This window comes from Entelurus aequoreus, linkage group LG18 (assembly GCF_033978785.1).
Source record: "Entelurus aequoreus isolate RoL-2023_Sb linkage group LG18, RoL_Eaeq_v1.1, whole genome shotgun sequence".
Lineage (NCBI taxonomy): Eukaryota > Metazoa > Chordata > Actinopteri > Syngnathiformes > Syngnathidae > Entelurus > Entelurus aequoreus.
The window spans coordinates 28,177,623-28,194,125 of NC_084748.1; the positions used below are offsets into that span (position 1 = coordinate 28,177,623).

Consider the following 16,503-nt stretch of genomic DNA (forward strand, 5'->3'; position numbering starts at 1 on the left):
AGTTGGCTGGATATTCACCAGAGTAAGCATCTTGTAGTTTAAGACAGCAGAGTGGCGCAGCGGAAGCGTGCTGGGCCCATAACCCAGAGGTCGATGGATTGAAACCATCCTCTGCTACGATTTAGGTTTCAGGTGACTATTTGACTGGTTCTTAATTTGAAAGCAAGACCAACACTCATTCAGACTGCAGCTTTATTCTCTAAATCTTTGGGAATTACACTTTTGATTCCTGCTAAGATGAGAGGTTAAACATCTTATAAGTCAATCTAAACAGTACAGTTGCAATCCATTCAAAGCCCTGAAAATACAGTGACTTGAATGAATGAGAAATTTCACAGGTTTGTGCGTGACATTTTCATGGAACCCAGCATTCATGATATTGAAGCCTAAATGTCTGCCTATATGAGAACCCTCTAAATTTGGTGTTGTGTGAGCTCGGCTGTACATGAGGTGGTCAGGTATGTTGCAAACTACTTTATGATGAAACACAGGACCTTGCTATCATTTATTTCCTTGCTTATTTATAGAGGTAAAAAGGAAAGTAAAAAGACTTTGTTTCCACCCTGTTTCGAACAGGGGACCTTTCGCGTGTGAGGCGAATGTGATAACCACTACACCATGGAAACTGCTGCAAGTCACAGACCTTTATCAAGACTTACAAGTTGATTTTCGGCCGATGGACAACATGGTGCTCGCTAGTCTTATTGCTGTTACTAGCTGCATTGCATTTCTTGCCTTTTGTGGATGTTGTTATATCCCTTGTGCAAGTAGAATGTGTTCCACTTTGTAGCATGTTTTGTTTGTCGCAGCCCGCATTTCAAACGTTCTTCCTCTTAACCGAGTTCATAAATCTCTATTACTCCACAGGCATTGGTGGTTCAGTGGTAGAATTCTCGCCTGCCACGCGGGAGACCCGGGTCCGATTCCCGGCCAATGCATTCTGTTGCTTTTATTACATTTTAACTAATATTCATAAGGGACAAAAGCAATGTTTGTGACAACCGCAAGACACAGGCTTTCCACCCAAAAGGCATATTGGACTCCCCGAATGCTGAAGCAGTGTACTTCTAGTTACGCCCATCCAAAGACAATGACATCGGGCTATCGTAACATGAGATTTTATAATTTTTTGGGAAGTAATTAATCACGTAAACTAGTCAGACTCTGTGGCGCAATCGGTCAGCGCGTTCGGCTGTTAATTTAGAGGATGGTGGTTCAAGCCCACCCAAGGATGAAATCTTGACACGAGCACGGGGGTTTGAGAGTTTTCTTGTATAGCCCATGTCTTTCTTTAAATTTGCTAAAAAGTTTCTAGTTAAAACGTTTGCAACATAACTTTCAAGCAATGCTTGTTTAAACTAATGTAAATAACTGATAATCAATGCTATCGCCTCTAATTGGCTATCATTAATTGAGTGTAGGGTTATAGACATCGAGTTGAAATCCCATGCTGTTCCAGGCTCTGTAGCTGTCAGTCAAGGTGCCTGTTTGTTAAAAAGGAGATGTTGGGCTCAAATTCCGTCAGTGTCTCGATGTTTTTTCTGTAACACTTTCTCAGTTTGTTTTCAAATCACGTGAATGCAAGCCAAATTCTATTCGTGTTGAATAAAATCCCAATGGATCCACAGAGTTTGATGTTAACTACAATGTTTTCTTTAAAAAAAATGCCATTTTAAATGTGGATTAAACCAGGACTCAGAAAGAAACACTACTTCAGATGGGTTCCAAATCACTTTGTTACAAGTAGTTTGTCTGGATATTCACCAGAGTAAGCATCTTGGAGTTACAGACAGCAGAGTGGCTCAGCAGAAGCGTGCTGGGCCCGTAGCCCGGAAGTCGATGGATCGAAACCATCCTCTGTTATGATTTAGGTTTCAGGTGACTATTTAACTCATTCTTAATTTGAAAGCAAGGCCAACACTCATTCAGACTACAGCTGTATTCTCTAACTCTTTGAAAATTACACCTATGATTCCTGCTAAAATGAGAGGTTAAACATCTTATAAGTCAATCTCAGCAGTACAGTTGCAACCCATTCAAAGCCCTGAGAATACAGTGAGACATTTTCATGCAACCCAGCATTCATGATGTTGAAGCCTGAGGTCTACCTATATGAGAACCCTCTAATTTGGTTTTGTGTGTGCTCGGCTGTACATGAGGTGGTCAGGTATGTTGCAAACTACTTTATGATGAAACACAGGACCTTGCTATCATTTATTTCCTTGCTTATTTATAGAGTTAAGAAGGAAAGTAGAAAGACCTTGTTTCCACCCTGTTTCAAACAGAGGACCTTTCGCGTGTGAGGTAAATGTGATAACCACTACACCATGGAAACTGCTGCAAGTCGCAGACCTTTATCAAGACTTACAAGTTAATTTTCGGCCAATGGACAACATGGTGCTCGCTAGTATTATTGCTGTTGTTAGCTTCATTGCATTTCTTGCCTTTTGTGGATGTTGTTAAATCCCTTGTGCACGTAGAATGTGTTCCACTTTGTAGCATGTTTTGTTTGTCGCAGCCCGCATTTCAAACGTTCTTCCTCTTAACCGAGTTCATAAATTTTTTTTTACTCCACAGGCATTGGTGGTTCAGTGGTAGAATTCTCACCTGCCGCGCACGAGACCCGGGTCCAATTCCCGTCCAATGAATTCTGTTGCTTTTATTACATTTTAACTAATATTCATAAGGGACAAAAGCAACGTTTGTGACAACTGCAAGAGACAGGCATTCCACCCAAAAGACATATTGGACTCACTGATGGCTGAAGCAGTGTACTTCTAGTTACGCCCATCCAAAGATAATGACATCGGAACATGAGATTTTATAATTTTTGAGGGAGTAATTATCATAAATATCATAAATTATCATGTAGAAAGCTGGAACGTAAATGGCGCGCGACTAAACTTGAGGTTTTCCATCAAGCATGGAGTGATAATTTAATAACTTATAAACGCATGCTAACCTTAGCTAATGCTAAATATTACTCAAATCTCATCCATCTCAACAAAAACGATCCTAAATTTTTGTTTAGTACAGTAGCATCGCTAACCCAACAAGGGACTCCTCCCAGTAGCTCCACCCACTCGGCAGATGACTTTATGAATTTCTTTAATAAGAAAATTGAAGTAATTAGAAAGGAGATTAAAGACAACGCATCCCAGCTACAACTGGGTTCTATTAACACAGATACAACTTTATATACGACGGATACCACCCTCCGAATTAGTTTTCTCTCTTTGATGAAATAACATTAGAGGAATTGTTAAGATGTGTAAATGGGACAAAACAAACAACATGTTTACTTGACCCATTTCCTGGGAAACTTATCAAGGAGCTTTTTGTATTATTAGGTCCATCAGTGCTAAATATTATAAACTTATCACTTTCCTCTGGCACTGTTCCCCTATCATTGAAAAAAGCGGTTATTCATCCTCTACTCAAAAGACCTAACCTCGATCCTGACCTCATGGTAAACTACCGGCCGGTGTCCCACCTTCCGTTTATCTTGAAAATCTTCGAAAAAATTGTTGCACAGCAGCTAAATGAACACTTAGCGTCTAACAATCTCTGTGAACCTTTTCAATCCGGTTTCAGGGCAGATCACTCTACGGAGACAGCCCTCGCAAAAATGACTAATGATCTATTGCTAACGATGGATTCTGATGCGTCACCTATGTTGCTGCTTCTTGATCTTAGCGCTGCTTTCGATACCGTCGATCATAATATTTTATTAGAGCGTATCAAAACACGTATTGGTATGTCAGACTTAGCCTTGTCGTGGTTTAACTCTTATCTTACTGACAGGATGCAGTGTGTCTCCAATAACAATGTGACATCGGACTATGTTAAGGTAACGTGCGGAGTCCCCCAGGGTTCGGTTCTTGGCCCTGCACTCTTTAGTATTCACATGCTGCCGCTATACGCAAATACGGTGTTAGCTTTCACTGTTATGCTGATGACACCCAACTCTACATGCCCCTAAAGCTGACCAACACGCCGGATTGTAGTCAGCTGGAGGCGTGTCTTAATGAAATTAAACAATGGATGTCCGCTAACTTTTTGCAACTCAACGCTAAGAAAACGGAAATGCTGATTATCGGTCCTGCTCAACACCGACACCTATTTAATAATACCACCTTAACATTTGACAACCAAACAATTACACAAGCCGACTCGGTAAAGAATCTCGGTATTATCTTCGACCCAACTCTCTCGTTTGAGTCACACATTAAGAGTGTTACTAAAACGGCCTTCTTTCATCTCCGTAATATCGCTAAAATTCGTTCCATTTTGTCCACTAGCGACGCTGAGATCATTATTCATGCGTTCGTTACGTCTCGTCTCGATTACTGTAACGTATTATTTTCGGGTCTCCCTATGTCTAGCATTAAAAGATTACAGTTGGTACAAAATGCGGCTGCTAGACTCTTGACAAGAACAAGAAAGTTTGATCATATTACGCCTATACTGGCTCACTTGCACTGGCTTCCTGTGCACGTAAGATGCGACTTTAAGGTTTTACTACTTACGTATAAAACACTACACGGTCAAGCTCCTGCCTATCTTGCTGACTGTATTGTACCATATGTCCCGGCAAGAAATCTGCGTTCAAAGAACTCAGGCTTATTAGTGATTCCCAGAGCCCAAAAAAAGTCTGCGGGCTATAGAGCGTTTTCTGTTCGGGCTCCAATACTATGGAATGCCCTCCCGGTAAAAGTTAGAGATGCTACCTCAGTAGAAGCATTTAAGTCCCATCTTAAAACTCATTTGTATACTCTAGCCTTTAAATAGACCCCCCTTTTTTTAGACCAGTTGATCTGCCGTTTTCTTTTCTCCTTTGCCCCCTCGCCGGGTTATTCCGGTTCCGGTGACCATGGATGAGGTGCTGGCTGTCCAGAGTTGGGACCCGGGGTGAACCGCTCGCCTGTGCACCGGTTGGGGACGTCTCTGCGCTAGTGACCTGTCTCTGCTCGCGATGGTCTCCTGCTGGCCCCACTATGGACTGGACTCTCACTGTTATGTGGATCCACTAGGGGCTGTACTTAGAGGGTGGGGGGGGGGGGTTACCCACATATGCGGTCCTCTCCAAGGTTTCTCATAGTCATTCACATCGACATCCCTTGTATGGGCTCTGTGCCGAGGATGTCGTTGTGGCTTGTGCAGCCCTTTGAGACTTTTGTGATTTAGGGCTATATAAATAAACATTGATTGATTGATTGAATTAATCACGTAAATCAGTCAGTCTCTGTGGCGCAATCGGTCAGCGCGTTCGGCTGTTAACTGAGAGGTTGGTGGTTCGAGCCCACCCAGGGACGAAATCTTGACAAGAGCACGGGGGTTTAAGGGTTTTCTTGTACAGCCCATGTGCTTCTCTAAATTTGCAAGTGTTTTTAGTTAAAACGTGTGCCATGTTTGCAACATAACCTTCAAGCCACGCTTGTTTAAACTAATGTAAATTATTATGATTATGATTATGGTTTTTGGTAAACCCCCAGAAGGAGACCTCCGTCCTTTGCAATGTGGACATCACAGTCCATAAAGGCAACTTACTGTCTTTGACATCCTCAAACGTGAACTTGACGTTTTTGTCCACTGAGGTAATGTGCTCTGTGAAGGCTTGCCCTTCTCGGCTTCTGATTTTAACTCATGTGTCTTCCACATAATGGTACCAATTACTTGGTGCTGTTCACCAAAATGGCTCAGAGCTGTCTTTTCCATGTCCTCCATGTAAATGTTTGTCACAATTGGGCATACGGGTGAACCCATGGCACAACAGTGTTTTTGTCAGTATAAGTAAGGTTCCCATGAATTTGAAGTATGTAGTGTTAAGGCAAAGTTCTATTAATAGTTGCATCTGTTTTGGGTTTAGTGTGGATCTATCTTGCAATGTGTGATTACACAGTAATCGTTCCTTCACAGTCTCTACTGTATCCTGGGTTGGGGAACAGCTGCACAGGGAGGTGACATTGAAATAAATCAAAGTTTCATTGTGATCCAGTTATTGGTCTCTGACATTTGCCACAAAGTCCATGGCGTTATGGACATGATGTGGAGTTTTGCTGACCAACAGGGTATGGCTGGACAATTAATTGAATTGTAATCTTGATTTTGGCTTCTCATGAGTATAAATATATTATAATCGTGAAAAACTATTGAACCCGCAACGTGCATGCAAATCCCTGAGCTTGTAACGATAAAACAGACGAGTAAGAGTATGAGTAAAAAAAAGACTTAGTCTCCTAGAAGTTTGGGATTTTAACATGGTTGCTACTTTTTATCTGACAAAGCGCTAGCATGTCTAAGCAATAATCACCAAACTCGACAGAAAAAGTAAGGCTATATGATTTCCGCATTGACGTAACTAGGGGCGAGACCACAGAATGTCCCAATAAAACGGAAACTGCTGTTAAATGCAGTATATCACAGAAATTGACATACATCTGAGTGAAATTCTGTCATTGTGAGGTGAAGGAACATTTGTTTGGGAAAATTATTTGTCCGGGCCGCTCATTCTCATTGTAGCCCATTGGGTTGAGTTTTTCCTTGCCCTGATGTGGGATCTGAGCCGATGATGTTGTTGTGGCTTGTGCAGCCCTTTGAGACACTCGTGATTTAGGGCTAAATATATAAACTTTGATTGATTGATTGATGATTCAGCCCCGAAACGCGTGATCACCCTGTCCTGAACTAAACAATGTCGAGACGGCCACTTGAAACACTGACTAAACTACAAAGCTAAAGTTAGCTAGAACAACCCATACACCCGAAACAGAAAATCATTGAAAAAGCACAACATTAGAGAGAGCCACTGCCACTCACAGCCAAATTTGTTCCCCTTCGGTTTCTGTTAGGTTGTTTTTCCTAATGGCTGATTCTGTCTCCGTGACCAGATCAACTGTAGGAATTTTTTGTGAAGTCATGGCAAAGTTCAACCCTTTTACTAACATCTCTTTTTCTGGTTGGGTAAGATTTCTGCAGGACACATTCTTTAAACATCTCTTGTGTGATTCATTATCAGTTAAGTTCCCAGTTTTTTTTTCTATAAGTGAGTACTTGTGATGTGGAGGTGTTATTACTTAATTGATCAATTAATCCAAAGGTATTTATTACCCATTAATCACAAGTGTCTTAAAGGGATTCACAAACTCACAATGACATCGTCTTATCTAAAGACATATCCAAATCGCATTCCTAAATTGTAATCACTGAAATGTTCTTGTTTGTCTTACTTTTGATTTGTTGTATTGTACAAGTTGGGCTTTGGTTTTGAAATCCATTACCTTTTCACAGATCTCTTTAGGCAGGATTTTTTTTTGTAATTTGATGAATAATCCATCAGATTTTAACCCACATCATGTTAATAGATTTACTGTACAACATATTTGGAAGGGATTTGAACCTTTCACTGTAAAACTTTACGATATCCTTGTTTGACTTTGACTATCCGTCAGAAGGAACAAGAAACAATTTTACAAACTATACAACTAATCTAGGGACCGGAGCTACACGATTTTTATGGTCTTTGCTGGTTGACTACATTGATGCTTTTCAATTTGTTTAGTCTGGAGTTAGGAGAAAGTTTCCTCCATCGAGAGGGAAGTGTGGTCGTCATCTCTTTGAGTGAATGAGTGTGTGTGTGTGTGTGTGTGTGTGTGTGTGTGTGTGTGTGTGTGTGTGTGTGTGTGTGTGTGTGTGTGTGTGTGTGTGTGTGTGTGTGTGTGTGTGTGTGTGTGTGTGTGTGTGTGTGCAAACACTACTCCCATCCATGACCCTCCTTTTGCAGACAGCGTCGCATTGTTTCTGAGCCAGAGGCACCACATCGGCCCTCCCAAAAACGCCCCAGAACATCCTCTTCTCCCAAGGCGGCTACAATAAAGCAGAAAACCTCCCCTTCGGATGAGGAGAGTGGGGGATTTTTTTCCCAGCGTGCTAATAATTGGCCAAAGAGCTTTACTAATTGGACTCTTTTGAGCATTGGAAAAATAAGATTGATAGAGGAAGAGAACGGACTGTGATACATTATCCGTTTTTTCTTCTTATTTTTAAATGGTCTGTATTGATCTCCAAGAAAAATCTGAATAATTGTGTTGCTAGTAGGGATGGGAAATGATAAGATTTTTCCGGTTCCGATTCCACTTTCGATTCTGCTTAACGATCCGGTTTCTTCACGGTTCTCTCATTGATTTTTATTTGAAAAAAAGAGAGAGAAAAGGTGGATTAGCCTCAGTTTTGTTTCAGTTTAAAGGGAACATGACCTTACAAAGCCTACAGTGACGTCACGTTCGTAGCATAGAAGAAAAAAAGTTAGTTTTTTAAAAATAAATGAAGAAATACATATTTTTCTGTAGAATTTAACAAAATAAATCATGTGGAAATTACACAAGAATGTAACATTTAGTAACGTGGTATTAACTTACTACATGCAAAGTGAGATATGTCAAGCCTGGATTGGTTATGATTTTGATGATTGTGGCTTATAGTTTATGAAAACCTTGAGTTGAAAATCAATCAAAAAGTGTAAGCCAAGATCATCAAAATGATAAAGGCTTGACATACTGTACCTCACTTAGCATGTAATGAGTTAATATCACATATTAGTTTCACATTTGAAGTCAATTGCTAACATGAATGGACTTGTACACAATATTCTAATTGTCACCTATATAATATAATAACTGAGAGAAAATTTGGTGGGAGGAAAAGATGCAACTTTTCTCTGACTACAATTGAACTTTCACCGACCGAAAATTAGGAGTGTTTACTGTAGCAAATACATGCAAGCTTTTGGCCACAAACCTAGTTGCTGCTCTGTGACATTTGTCCAGCGGCAGACGTGAACGAGAGTGAGTACTGCCCGCCTCTGAGCCAGTCAGAATCTGTTTCTGGTCATGCTCAACTAAATGAGAAGGTATTCATTTCAATTCCACAAATAATATCACAAACATGATAGGCGTTGAGTTGTATTCAGATGACCTGCTCGTAGGGTTGGGCGATATACCGAGTTTGTAAGGTATATCGATATATTTTTAAACAAGTTATGAATGTAACTCCACAGGCAGGGGGCAACATATACGGGAAAATCTATGATGATTGGTTGGTTTACGTATAAGAACATCCATGATTGGTTGGTTAGTTTACTATGATGAGTCACGATTGGTTGAGATCAGGGCAAAACATTACGGACAGGCCAATCAGAGGCAAGATAGGGCGGGTCATCGAACCAGGAAGGGAAATCACAACAGACACGCACATCCCAAATGACGATGAGAGAGTCGGAGAAGAGAAGAGGGAATATTCAAGCGGACAATTTATATATTAAAAAAAACTAGTGGAAGATGGCAGAGGGATTATCTTCCTCTTCCCTGTGGGGAAACCCACAAAGCGTCTACTAGGCCACATTTGGACAAATGTATGCGCCTGGATAAAACAATGCCCAAAACATTCATTTTAGTTGTTTACCATGTAAGCCCCAATCAAAACTGCTCTCGACATGGAATACACATTTAAGAACACACATGATTGTGGCAGACATTTGATGACTTTTGCTACAGTATAGCCTGTCTAAATTCTAAATTTCATTTTCATTGGTGTTTTAGAACAGGACAATAGCTGACATTTTGTTAATTATTTCTACTGTTTATATTTTGACATTGAATAGTGGAATCATTTTGAAACATAAACAACTTGACTGCAAGATATTTGTTATTTCATGCTATGAATCACAAATGGCTGTTCAGATAAAGGAAGTTATCCAATCCAATCCAATCCACTTTATTTATATAGCACATTTACACAACAAGAATGTTTCCAAAGTGCTGCACAGCCATGTTAAAAACAATATTAAAAACAATGTTAAAAACAATATTAAAAACAATATTAAAAACAATATTAAAAACAATATTATGCTACACCAATGACTGAATAAAAACAAAGAATAAATGAATAGAAAACCAATACAGAGACAATATACAAAATAAATATGATTAAAAACGATTTTAAAGGGTAAAACCAATTAAAACAGTAAAATAGACATCAAAATTTATGTCGAAGTTAGCTAATAGAATAAACATTGTTTGCACTCTTTATGATTTTTGCAGTTGTTTTGTGTGTCAAAAGTTGCCTCTGATTGTGACAAATGTGAAGGTTTTAGCCACAATTTAACCTGTCTGAATGCTGAAATTAATTTTGCGTCGGGGGGCTGAACCCCCCAACAGGACTTTGTCCTGGACCTACGGCCCCTGGACCCTGGCTACTAGGCTTTTTGAATTTCAAAAGTTGGCAGGTATGCTTCTGGCTCGGTTGTGTGGCGATGGTTCGGATTTAAGCCACTACGCAACCGGTTTGTTCACCTCATCAAAGTGCTACACCCCAGGTACCAGTTGCAAAGTCGGGCATATTTCGCACAAGAAATGCTCAATTAAGTCAAGTCACTTACTTCGCGCTGACTACAGACATGTGGTCTAGTAGGACCACACAACCGTACATGTGTGACAGTCCATTACATCGTCGACTGGGAATTAAAAAGTGCCTGCCTACAAATTTAGTTTTTATCTGAGTTTGATACATTTTGTATTATTTGCACAGCTAAATAAATGATAAATTGGTTATACTTGTATAGCGCTTTTCTACCTTCAAGGTACTCAAAGCGCTTTGACAGTATTTCCACATTTACACACTGATGGCGGGAGCTGCCATGCAAGGCGCTAACCAGCAGCCATCAGGAGCAAGGGTGAAGTGTCCAAGGACACAACAGACGTGACTAGGATGGTAGAAGGTGGGGATTGAACCCCAGTAACCAGCAACCCTCCGATTGCTGGCACGGCCACTCTACCAACTTCGCCACGCCTTATGTTATTTATTTTACGTAGAAAGAATAATTTTCCATTTTATGTATACATTCTTTACAGTTTGTTTTCTGTGCTGTTAATACCCATCTTGACTAACTGGGTTAATAAAAGTGCCACTGACTGTTTACAGTACAGTTGTCATTCACTTCAATTTCAGTGACTTTCACTCAAAAATTAATATCTTTGTATGTATTTTTTCACCAGAAAGTATATTGAGATATATATTGAATATCGAGTTTAAGTAAAAATATATCGAAATATACTTTTTCGTCCGTATCGCGCAGCCCTACCTGCTTGCATCACTACTGCCTTGTAAATTTCTGAGTTTAGAGTAATATATTAGTTTATTTTCACCTGTACATTATATATAATGTACAGGTGAAACGCAAAACATTTGAATATCGTGCAAAGGTTTGTTTTTACCAGCAATTAGATTTACAAGGTAAAACTAATACATGACATAGGCTCATAACCTGCAACTCAAGATATTTTAAGCCGTTGTTGGATATAATTTTTTATGATTATGGCTCACAGTTTATAAAAAAACCTAAAAATTTGGTGTTTTCACAAACTGTAAGCCATGTTTATCTAAATCATAACAAGAGCTTGACATAGCTCACTTTGCATGTAAAGAGTTTATATCACATTTTAGTTTGACATTCGAAGTTGAATTGCTGACAAGAATGGACTTTGACACAATATTAAAACATTTTAAGTTTCACCTGTACATTCTTGTACATGTTTTAATATATTGTTGTGCAGGAAATTTTAAAAAGCCCCCTAAATAATCCTAACACATATTTAGGCTCTATTAAGATTTCAAAATGCATTCAACAAATATTTCACTGCGGTGAATGTTAATACTTAAACTTTGTCAATTATCCTGAGATACTGCAACTTTTCAAAGATATTCAAATTAATTGGGATGCACTTGTATTCATTTCTAATGTGAAGATATGATGTTGGTGTGATATTTTTAAACAAGTTAACATTAACCTATATTTGTGGCTTCCTGTGCACTCCTCCTGTAATTATAATAATGCTACTAATAATAATACTATATTTTTCTGATCTAATAATAAAAAAACATGTTTGTGTAGTATGTTATTTCAGAAATAGTTAACATTTGTATATAGAAAAATAAATTGGAAATGTATTTGTAAAAGAGGCATATATATATATATATATATATATATATATATATATATATAGAGAGAGAGAGAGAGAGTAAGAGAGAGAGAGAGAGAGAGAGAGAGAGAGAGAGAGAGAGAGAGAGAGAACATACAGTATACTGTATATATATATTTTTTACTAGTCTGTCGTTTTAGTAATTAAAAAATTAAAAAAATAAATACAAAGCATATTTCCGAGTGTTTTCGGAATGTTTAATTATTTACAAATGCATAAACTAGAATGCTGTTGTTACAATTACTACTGTACCATCGATTTCAATTAGAAATGTATTTCTATAAATGTATTTATAAGAGAAATGTGTTTTTGTAATACTCAGATTGTTTAGACATGTACTTGTCAAAAATGGCGACAAGCTGTAATGTGTATTGAACTTTTTACAAAATGGTGTAGATCACAACAATGTACCCCACCATGTATCCTCTTAACATCATTTATATGTATCATTACAGTTGTTCAACAAAACAATACCATTTTAACAATCTTAGCTGTGTTTTGACTTTGAGCTAATTATACGCGCTAATAAAAGGACCACTATGATGATCAACAATGCACCAAGTGAGGCCAACAGACGTCCCACTGGGGTGAGTTTTTCCTTGCCCGTATGTGGGCTCTGTACCGAGGATGTCGTTGTGGCTTGTACAGCCCTTTGAGACACTTGTGATTTAGGGCTATATAAATAAACATTGATTGATTGATTGATTGATATAAATTGTAAAGTATGTTGAGTCTTCTCTCAGTGTGTGGTGGTCACACTTGATCCTCTGACAGCAGGAAGGCAAGTCCAGAGAAGTACAAGAGAAGTAAAGCAGTGACACAAGACCCATAGAGGCGCATCGTACAGCGTGAAGACGCAGGAAGTGACAGCGCTGGTCAATGATGCCATTCAAGGTCTGCAATGATTGTGACCCACTTCCCCTCCACTACATTTCAACTCTTCTTTTCGCATCCTTGCCTTTCTCTCACAACATCAAGTCGGATTAACGGTGTGTGTAATTGTGTGTGTCTGTCTGACAAACTGAAGGCGACAAAGGAAGGTTAAATGTGAACGTGCATGTTTCATTCAATGCTTGAGGCTGGATTTCCAGATTCCAGCGCTGGTTTCTTAAGCTTTAGCCTTTAAAAGTCTTATTCTGCCGATCACATTACGCCTATACTGGCTCAACTGCAGTGGCTTCCTGTGCACTTAAGATGCGACTTTAAAGTTTTACTACTTACGTTTAAAATACTAAATGGTCTAGCTACATCCTATCTTGCTGATTGTATTGTACCATAGGTCCCGGCCAGATATCTGAGTTCAAAGAACTCTGGCTTATTAGTGATTCCCAGAGCCCAAAACAATTCTGCAGGCTTTAAAGCGTTTTCTGTTTGGGCTCCAGTACTCCGGAATGCCCTACAGTTAGAGATGATACCTCAGCAGAAGCATTTAAGTCTTTTTTTAAAACTCATTTGTATACTCAAGCCTTTAAATAGACCGCTTTTTAAACCAGTTGATCTGCCGTCTCTCTTTTCTGCTCTGCCCCCCTCTCCTGCGTGGAGAGTTTATCACCTGATAACCTCTCCACGCAGGAGAGGGGGGCTATAATCTGACCACGGATCAGCCTCCACAGAGGAGGCGCGAGCTCTTCAAAGTCGGGGCCCAGGATGAATCACTCCTCTTTATATGATTTGGTGACGTCTCTGCGCTGCTGACTTGTCTCCATTCAAGATGATCCCCTGCCGGCCTCCTAATGGACTGGACTCTCACATTAGGAAGTCAAGGCCCGGGGTGAACCACTCCTTATGCATCAGTTAGTGACGTCTCAGCACCTCAAATTGTTTACATGCAAACGGATCCCCGCTGGCCCCACTATGAACTGGACTTTCACGTTATTAACCGTATCCACTCGGCATCCATTGCACCGGTCACCCAAAGGGGTGGGGGGTGCCGACATCTGCGGTCCCTTTCAGGGTCCCACGTTGTTCCTATTGGATTGACATTTTTCTTGCCCTGATGTGGGATCTGAGCCGAGGATGTCGTTATGGCTTGTGCAGCCCTTTGAGACATTTGTGATTAAGTGCTATAAAAGTAAACTTTGACTGAAACTTTGACTGATTGATTGATTGATCTTTGGGCGGTTTGGCCTACTCCTCTTTACAGCACCTCTCAAGCTCTATCAGGTTGGATAGGAAGCGTTGTTTTTTTCATCCAGGATGTCTCTGTACAATGCTGCATTCATATTTCCTTCTATCCTAGCGTGTCCCCCAGTTCCAGTTATCCCCACAGCATCATGCTTCCACCACCACGCTTCACTGTAGCGATGGTATTGGCCTGGTGATGAGCGGGGCCTGGGTTCCTCCAAACATGATGCCTGGCATTCACGCCAAAGATTTCAATCTTTGTCTCATCAGACCAGAGAATTTTGTTTCTCATGGTCTGAGAGTCTTTCAGGTGCTTTTTGGCAAACTTTTACAAAGGAATGGCTTCTGTTTGGCTATACAGGCCTGATTGGTGGATTGCTGATGGATGGTTGTCCTTCTGGAAGGTTCTCCTCTCTCCACAGAGGAATGCTGTAGCTCTGACAGAGTGACCATCGGGTTCCCGGTCACGTCCTTGACTAGACTAAGATGCAACATTGTACAGATACATCCTGGATGAAAACCAATGCTTCCAATCGAACCTGATGGAGATTGTGAGGTGCTCCAAAAGAGGAATTGGCAAAGAGTAATGTGCAAAACTGATAAGTATGTCAAGCTTGTGGCATCATATTCAAAAAGACTTGAGGCTGTAATTGCTGCCAAAGGTGCATCAACAAAGTATTGAGCAAAGGCTGGGAATACTAATGTACATGTACATACATTTGCAAAAAAACAACAAAACATTTTATTATTGTCATCATGGGGTATTGTTTTAAAAAATTTTAAACTACAATTTATTTATTCAATTTTGGAATGACGCTGTAACAAAACAAAATAAGAAAAAAAATGTAAGCGATGTGAATACTTTCCATTCAGTGCACTCAGGACTTAAGGTATTGCACAAAATCTGGTAAGTGTGCATACGCACAAAGCAGACAGGAACGTCTATAGTAGAAGCCTAAGCTTCCCGCACTGTATATGTTCAGGAAATGTACAAGTTTTGAGATTTTCACTTGAAAAAAGGGTTGTAATCATACAGAAAATATACTTACAACACTTTATGAGCTCATATTAGTATGTATCTAATTAATTATTAGTTTTACATTTTTTTCTGCATCTACCTCTCCTGCCTTCCCTGATCGCACATCCCTGACACCCACGCTTTAACAGGATAAAAATTAACCAACTTCAACTATACATAATGTTTCTAACTTTGTGTCTTCGTTGTTTTAATCCTTTAATGATCCTTGGGTTGTGTTTAGGTGGTCAAATCTGCATGACTTCTTGGGTGTATTTTCTTTTTCTTAAGGTAATAATGTTATGCATGCAGTCTGCTAGGAAAAGAAGCTGCCTGTTCAGACCAGCAGTTGTGGACTCGCATGTTCAGTGTTTATGTATACAGAAAAATCGAAAGTGGTAGGCACATTAGTATCGAACGTGAATCATATTTGTATGTTGAACTTTGTAAAAGTTTTTGTCGAAACTGTATTTTACTGCGGAACGAACGGCAGACTATGATACGTTTACAATTACTACAATAGTCTTATATGCATGTCAAATTTAGTAAACCAGTGAAGTTGGCACATTGCGTTAATCGTAAATAATGGATTAAATTTATATAGCGCTTTTCTAGACACTCAAAGCGCTTCACAGAGAAGCAAGAACCCATCATTCATCCATACCTGGTGGTGGTAAGCTACTTTCGTCGCCACAGCTGGCCTGGGGTAGACTGACAGAAGCACGGCTGCCAGTTTGCATCTACGGCCCCTCCGACCACCACCTGTCATTCATCATTAATTCACCAGTGTGAGCGGCACCGGGGGCAAGGGTGAAGTGTCCTGCCCAAGGACACAACGGCAGCAATTTTTGGATGGTAAGAGGCGGGGAGCGAACATGCAACCCTCAGGTTTCTGGCATGGCCGCTCTACCCACTACGCCATGCCGCCCCTATCCCCAGGTGCATGTCTTTGGAAGTGGGAGGAAGCCGGAGTGCCGGGAGGGAACCCACGCAGTCACGGGGAGAACAAACCTCCACACAGAAAGACCCCGAGGCCGGGTATAGAACCCAGGACCTTTGTATTGTGAGGCACACACACTAATCCCTGGTCCCCCGAGCTATTTAGGGCTGTTTTTTCAATATAACCCCATACAGTAGACGATTCAAAATCATTTCATTGTAGGCTATTTAAAGTTGTTTTGTCACTATAACTCAGGGGTGTCAAACTCATTTTAGATCGGGGCCCACATGGAGAATAATCTACTCCCAAGTAGACTGGTACAATCACTGCACGATAAATTAAAGATAAAGACAACTTAAGATTGTTTTCTTTGTTTAAAAACAGAACAA

At 40.0% G+C, this 16,503-nt stretch overlaps 1 protein-coding gene and 3 non-coding genes across 4 annotated transcripts in view; 2 read left to right on the top strand and 2 right to left on the bottom strand.

Annotated features, from left to right (window-relative positions):
• Positions 1-16,503, bottom strand: part of LOC133633983 (uncharacterized) — a 32,033-nt gene that overhangs the window by 6,109 nt on the left and 9,421 nt on the right. The gene's annotated exons all lie outside the window — the stretch shown is intronic.
• On the bottom strand, positions 554-626 carry trnav-cac (transfer RNA valine (anticodon CAC)). Its single transcript has one exon. It is a non-coding gene; the product is annotated as a tRNA-Val (tRNA).
• trnag-gcc (transfer RNA glycine (anticodon GCC)) lies at positions 868-938 on the top strand. The gene has a single exon. It is a non-coding gene; the product is annotated as a tRNA-Gly (tRNA).
• trnan-guu (transfer RNA asparagine (anticodon GUU)) lies at positions 5,242-5,315 on the top strand. The gene has a single exon. It is a non-coding gene; the product is annotated as a tRNA-Asn (tRNA).